The sequence below is a fragment of the Marmota marmota genome, unplaced genomic scaffold (assembly GCF_001458135.2).
Source record: "Marmota marmota marmota unplaced genomic scaffold, marMar, whole genome shotgun sequence".
Taxonomy (NCBI): domain Eukaryota; kingdom Metazoa; phylum Chordata; class Mammalia; order Rodentia; family Sciuridae; genus Marmota; species Marmota marmota.
This window is the reverse complement of record NW_026000147.1, coordinates 71,397-77,786: the sequence shown is the minus strand read 5'-3', so window position 1 is coordinate 77,786 and position 6,390 is coordinate 71,397. Positions and strand designations below refer to the sequence as shown.

General features: G+C 38.9%; 1 pseudogene; it reads left to right on the top strand.

Moving 5' to 3' along the window:
• Positions 1-5,211: 5,211 nt before the first annotated feature.
• Positions 5,212-6,165, top strand: LOC125611465 (annotated as a pseudogene).
• The last annotated feature ends 225 nt before the right edge of the window (positions 6,166-6,390 follow it).

The following is a 6,390-nucleotide window of genomic DNA, read 5'->3' as shown; positions in this document are numbered from 1 at the left end:
TTTTTTTTTTTTTTTTTTTTTTTTTTTTTTTTTTTTTTTTTTTTTTTTTTTTTTTTTTTTTCCCATTTGTGGCTACGAAACACCAAGCAATACAATTTCCTAGAACTTGGGAAAAGAATATCTCTGTCCTTAAGTTTAGCTTTTGGGATTTGGGGGATTTTCCTGGGATTACCAGATTGGCAAGACTCTGCTCAGTCCCCATTTCTTCAAAAAATGAAAAAAAAAAAAAACACTCTCTTCTTCTCCCAAAATTTCTGAAGATTTATTTTAAAATATGGGTAATGTCAAGATTCTGAACCCAAGCTATGCTGACAAATCTTTCAATTCACCAAGCATTTTGTAAAATTCTTACCCTGTTCTCTGAAATAGGACTTCCATTCATTTGCTCAAGTGTATCCCAGGGTTTTGAGGACCACAAGCTGTGTGTCATTTGTTTCAGAGAATCCATGAACACAGCACTGTCACCTAGCTGGTGAGAGCATTGTCTCCCCGAACACACCAGCTGTTTCTTCATAATGCTCTTCTTACTCTCCCAGCTCAACTTGGGCCAAAAAAAAATTACAGCATACAGCCCACTTTATCCATATTTCCTGAGTCACTTGCCTGAAGCAAGATCAGGCTCACCTTCCAAGATATCAAATTTTAAAACTATTTCTGGAAAGAAATGATAGACACAATAATGATGGTAAACGTGAGCTATGATTAAAAAGAATCACCTAGGTGATAACAACAACAACAAAAAAAAAACAAATTCTGCTCTCTCCTGTGTGTGTGGGGAGGTGGACATGGAGTGCTAAGTGACAGAGATGAATCATGTTATTTACAACTTATATGCACCCTAAAATGTAGGCATGACCACTTCAGGTTTCAGAAAAAAGATACTGCTCCCTTCTTCATGCTTGAATCTGTCCACCTAAGTGTCCAAGATCACGTTGCAGCATACAGAAAGCTTTTCTCCTTCCTTTCCACACTCCCATTCCCCCCAGACCCCAAGTACAGGTGCAGCATCCTGAACCCTTCTTACTAGTTTGGAGACCTATTGGATGATGTCATGTATCATGCTATAGTATGAAATTTTGGCAGCTGCAAAATGATAACAATGTCTTATATGTTCAGACCCTGATCCATCTAATAAAAGAGACTTAGCTGGATTTTCCTCCTCTGAGGGGTCCTAAGCCCTCACTATCAACTTGAAACCATTCTGCTGGTGGCCAACCCTGCCCTTTCCCCTCATCTCCAGGAGTGTGCTATGCTAGCCAGATGAGAGCCAGGTGAGACACAAGTACAAGGTGACATGCTATAGAATGTCTGTTTTCATAAAGGGAGCATGCTCACCAGACTGTTTTCCACTAAAACGACTCATTAGCACAGGTGCAGCTAAATACATTTCTTTAAAATAGTCACTTATTGCATGATATGGAGATAAAGTCCAACTGAAGTGATTGGCATGCACAGCTCGCTGATAGTGGTGTGTGTGTGTGATTTGGAAGTTAGAGTGTGACTAGGGTACTCTGGTCTAACCTGGCTCTACTTTGAGGAAGCTAAGGGGGTGCTTTTGATGATGTGAGATCATTGCCAATTTCCTTGATCTGCACTCAAAAGAAGGTTCATTTTTCATATTGCTATGGAGGGATTTCACTTCCAGAAAAAAAAATAAAAAACGTTTTAGTCATTTTTAAAGCTCCATTGGAGCTACAACTTCCTGAATATCAATGCCAATTCACAGCATCTGTACACCGCCATCCTGTCCTAAAACTTTTAGGTTGACAGGATTACAGTTTCTAAAGGAACTCTACAGCCAACCCCACTCAGTGCCCTGATTTTATAGATTATTAAACTGTACTCCTTGAAGAGCTCGGTAATGTAAAATATTTCTACAGCTCATGCTTTTATTCTTATTTATTCACTAGCTGAATTTCTTGGTTTACTTAATATTCTTTATTTTAATGTTTATTGACACAGTATCATTGTACATAACTGTGGAATTTGTGGTTACATGTTCATGCAGACACACAATAGAATGTTGTGTCACTGCAGGTTTTTTGAATGATTTCAACTCAATGATAGGAAAATGGAATTTCACAGAAATTACATGAGCTAAAGTAATTTTACAATGATTTTACAATGGTAGATCTTCCATGATAATATGTATCTATGTAAGATTATTCTTTGACCTAGCAGTTTGGGAGCCTGAGGCAAGTTCAAGGCCACTGTGAGCAACTTAGTGAGGCCCTAAGCAACTTAAAAGACCATATCTGTATAATAGAAAAATTATAAAAAAAGATTGGGGATGTTGCTCAATGGTGAAGCACCCCTCGGTTCAATCCCTGATGACAAAAATAAACAAACCAATAAGGATTATTCTTTGAAAGCTATTACTGGACATTTTATCTTACAAACCATAACATGATATAACATTACCAGTAAATATAGGTCTCAAGTCATCATTTTTGTGAGCAATAAAGATTAGAGATAGGGGGCTGGGATTGTGGCTCAGTGGTAGAACACTCACCTAGCATGTGCAAGGCCCTGGGTTCGATCCTCAGCACCACATAAAAATAAATAAATAAAATAAAGATATTGTGTCCAACTACAACTAAAAAAAGATTATAGATATGTGTAACTTTGGTATTTTACATTGTGTTTCTGGGATTACTGTGCAACCAACTCAAATAGGTTGGATAACTGAATGGAGAAATTTGTCACATTACTTCATCATGACTTTTTAAAACCTGATTTTTTTTTCGCCTTTATCATCTTTTTTTTTTTATTGTACTGGCTTTTCTTTATTGAGAAAAGAAAATAGGAAAACAAAACCATAATTTATATAAAGAACTTTACAAATCAATAGCAATATGGCAGTAAAATGTACTTAACCAGGAATTTATTACTATTTGGTATGCAAGGTCCATGAGTCTTATTACACTTAACTTTTTTTTTTTCAACCAACGTTATAAATTTTTGTGTCAGGAAATCTGTAGACCAAAAGTTTTAACTAAAAACCTGCTTCAGGTCTGAATTCTTCAATGAGTTCCAATGTTTGTGAGTAATTAATATTTTTCTTCCCCTTAGAATCTGACATTGTTAAACCAACCAGTATCCATAAAACCCATTACCCTTATATGTTTGATTTTCAGATGAAAATTTTTTTCTTCTATGTGGCAGAAAAATCTTACAATACTGTATATCTCACATGAGTGATATTTAATGAAATACACACACTCTACAAAAAATATTATCCCAATAGATCACTCATCAACATAAATTTTATGCTTGGGACCCTTGAGTCTGGAGAAATGTCACCTTTAATTTGTAAACCAGAAAATATCTGGGGACCCATCTTTCAAGATTGGGTTGGATACTTGTCCTTTAATCAAAACCTTAAAATGGAACAACTCTATTTTGCTTGTAGTTCTAATTATTACTTTGATTGTAAACCATGGGAAAGAACTAAGAAAGGGACTATGCTCTTGGAGATACTTCTGGAATATTCTACCTGAGGCTCGTTATTCTGGATTGAGGATAAAAAAGTGACATGTACAGACACATCAGAGGATTCCAGGAACAGACCTATAATTTCAAAGAGTTCTCTGAAAGAGATTGAGGAAATGTTCCACTGTATTGGAAATCTCTAATTTTTTGTACCAGACATTGAACTCTGGGATGCTTGACCACTGAGCCCCTTCCTCAGCACTGTTTTTTAATATTTTATTTAGAGACATATTTTGTTTAGATAAATATTTAATATTTTATTACTGATTTGCTGAGGCTGGCTTAGCAATCATGATCCTCCTGCCTCAGCCTTCCAAGGTGCTGGGATTACAGCCTTGTGCATCCAGGCCCAGAATAATTTTCCAAATTCTCTCCTCTCTTTTTGGGCAGCAACACAGCTTCTCTGTTATAAAATAACTGAATTTATTCTTCCAAGTCACATGCATTAAAAACTGTATGATCATAAAAATAGAGGACACCATTTCTAGAGAATTCATTTTGTACCACAAACACTTCCAATGTTGATGCACATACTATATATTTTACACCAATCATACCTCCAGGGTATACATAATGTGCCTATTTATGCTGATAGCTGAGATGACTGGACCTCAGCATCACAGAGTGCTTAGACTAATGCTATTGTAAATGGCAGGTCATATACACACACTTACCAGTCTGACTGCAGACTTCACACCAACATTTTCTTGTTTATATATTATAAATATTTGATGTGGCAATAAACAAGCCAGAATTAACATGGTGTTGACATGCAGTAATTCTGTGCATATTGGATCTGTGATACTCTTTGCTTAGGAAGGACTCATTTCCTCTTTCCTATAATCAGCCCCACTCCAATTCACACAAAACTGTAGAGCTACCATTATGTACCTGACCAACAAGATGGGGCACATGAAAATCAAGTATGACTCTGTCTTCACCAGAAAATCTCAGGCGTGAGATTATAGGAGGAAAATATGTTCTAAGATAAATGGCATTTTTTTTTACTAGGGATTGCTGCCAGGGGTGCTGAACAGTGAGTTACACTACCACACAACTTTTTTTTTTTTTCATTTAGAGATAGGGTTGTGTTAAGTTACTTAGGCTTTCCTAAGTTGCTAAGGCTGTCCTCCTACCTCAGCCTCCAAAGCACCTGGGATTTCAGGAGTGTGCCACTGGGCCCAGCTGGAAATTATCAATATACAAGAAAACAGAAGTATCATTATGAATGACATTGTGGAGGCCCCAAGGGCACATTAAACCCAGCCGAGACTGGGAGATGTGAGGACAAGAGAGAACATGGGCATGGGTTCTGGGTGGTGTGATACAGAATTAAGGGGTTTTGTTTGTTTGCTTGCTTTATTTTGTGCTGGAGATTGCTCGGTAGGTAAGTGCACCAGCACCAATTACACCCAGTCCTTTTCTTTGTGTATTCTGAGACAGGGTCTCACTAAGACACCCATGGTAGCATCACCCTTGTGATCCTCCTGCCTCAGCCTCGCAAGCACCCAGCATCTCAGTCACTGTGATTTTAGGCTGGCATCACTGTACCCAGCACAAGAATTCACTCATCACGTGGAATAAAGGCATGTTTTGATGAATCCTTTTTATTTTCTTGATTGCAGAGTTGTCCATTGGGATTGATGAAGGACATATTTGCAAAAAGGACATTTTCTTGTCTTTTTCTGAAGTTGTTCACAGAATTATTTCCCCCGTAATATGAACAAAGCCAACAGACTGTACAGTAACATTCACATAAGAAACACCATGTACACTGTGACTGGCGTTGGGGTCATGGCCAATGCCCTTCTTCTTCTCGTCCACATCTCCTGGCACATCACTGGGCTCAGATCTAAGCCCACTGACCTGCCCATTAGTTTTCTGGCTTGAATCCACCTGGTAATGATGCTCATGAAGGACTTCATAGCTGCGGACATTTTTACACCTCAGGGGTGCAGGTGGGATGACCTGACGTGTATATTGCTCATCTACCTGTACAAGTTGGTGAGGGGCTTCTCCATCTGTGCCACCTGCCTCCTGAGTGTCCTCCACGCCATCACCCTCAGCCCCAGGAGCTCCTGGTTGGCAAAGTTTAAACATAAATCCTCACGTCACAACCTGTGTTTCCTTCTCTTCCTGTGGGTCATCTACTCATCCTTCAGTAGTCACCTCTCCATCTCCATTGCTGCTACCCCCAGCTGGACCTCAGACAACTTTATGTGCATCACAGAATACTGCTCCTTCATTCCCATGACCTTCTTCCTCCAACACAGCTTGTCCACCCTGCTGACCTTCAGGAAAGGCTCCTTTATAGGAACAATGGCCCTCTCCAATGGATACATGGTGGCTCTCCTGTGCAGGCACAAGAGGCAATCCCGGCATCTCCACAGCACCAGCCTGTCTCCAGTGTCATCCCCAGAATTGAGGGCCACCCAGACAATCCTGCTGCTCTTGAGTTGCTTCGTGGTCATGTCCATCTTGGACAGCATTGTCTCCTATGCAAGAATCACACTGAAGGATGATCAAGTATTTTATTGTATCCAGATCTTCATGGCCCATAGCTATGCCTCGTTCAGCCCTTTGGTGTTCATTAGCACTGAAAAACGTATAATTAGTATTTTGAGATATATGTGGGAGAAGACAGTAAACATTTCAGTAACCAGTGATGGATAAGTTCTGTTAAAGTGAGAAAATGTGGTTTCTTTGGGATGATGCACCATGGCACAGTGTATATGCTGTTTTCTTTAAATACAATACAAAGTTCTTCTTCTGTTAGAGCCGTATACTTGGATATGTAAATGGAGAATACATAAAAGAAAATCAATTAAAATCAATCACTTATCTCTGAGATATTACCAGGGTTTTATGTTTCTCATTGAGTCCTTCAGTGGGGACTCT